A 1,435-nucleotide genomic window follows, 5' to 3' on the forward strand; every position below is an offset into this window, starting at 1 on the left:
AGTACACGAAGCATGTCACATTAATACAATTATGTTACCTAACGATACGATTCTACTCAAACGCATGCCATCATGACTATCTCTCTATGACTGGCTTTTTATAGCACCTTATTCAACCTTTACTTCAACATACCAAATGCTCAACAAACAATGTGAATAAATATAGCTTCGTACTAGGAATGTAACAGAAACAATAGAAAACATTATAAACAAACAACAAAATAATTGTAATATCGACCTTTTTATTTGCGACATTACTCTTCCCCTCTAAAAGGAACTTCATCCCCGAAGTTCACCACCGAATTATTACTCACATTACTTAAAGCTTACCTCTTGTAATATAACCATCACATACAATGCCTTATGGACATTACACATTAATCACACAAATATTAAATCATAAAATCATTTGTTACTTGATTCGAATAATTAGCCACAGTTACGAATGCATGCATATATCAATTGTATATATATATGGGAAATACACAACTCCGGTGAAATATAATTAGTAGACATTGAGGATGTAAAATGAATGCAATAAGAACCAACTACTACTTGCACTATTCGTTACGGATCCGCATTCAAAATCAAAACACGACTTCCAACATATCAAATTAACGGTCCAAACATGTTACTAATCGTAAACAACCATGTTAAACATCAAAACATGCAATGATATAACCATTAAAACAATTTTGATTAACGAAATATTCCTGTAACAGTGCCACTCGATCGAGTATATAGGGTGCTCGATCGAGCTGGCCCTACTCAATCGAGTGTCTTAGCTACTCGATCGAGTAGCCTCAAATCAGAATACTCCATCCCCGTCACACCTGCAGCTACTCGATCGAGTGAGGGGCACTCGGTCGAGTGGCCACAGGTCAAAATCTTCGAAATCTTCCTGTCATAACACAATATATATATATATATATATATATATATATATATATATATATATAGAATGTCACATAAGCGCGAGTCAGGATGACAACCCGATCCCCAGAATCCTGTAAAAAATTTTAATCTAAGCAAATACGGCCTTATGGCCATCCATACAAACCACATGTAAGAAGTACGAACCGAAAAAGGCTACTAACATCCAACACAACTAAAAACCATAAACAAAGAGAAAGAAAAGGAGTATCACTCCTGCTGCTGCTGCTCCTCCATCATCTCATCTCCAGCTCCATCCCCACCCGAGGTGCCTGCCCCTGATGCCCCAAGACCCGCGTCGACCCCTGCTCCCACTCCTGGACTCTCATACTATGGGGTCAAACTGCCAAAAGCAAAGGACTGTGGTGTCCCCCATGCTGCCATGTCCACTCCATAGGAGTGGAAAACCCCACTGTAGTCTCCAACCCCGCTCCAACAAACTGGGTGTGGCCCCTCGGTCCCAATACCCTGAGCATACGCCATCTCATGCATGTTCCGAAGC

This window comes from Silene latifolia, chromosome 11, assembly GCF_048544455.1.
Source record: "Silene latifolia isolate original U9 population chromosome 11, ASM4854445v1, whole genome shotgun sequence".
Lineage (NCBI taxonomy): Eukaryota > Viridiplantae > Streptophyta > Magnoliopsida > Caryophyllales > Caryophyllaceae > Silene > Silene latifolia.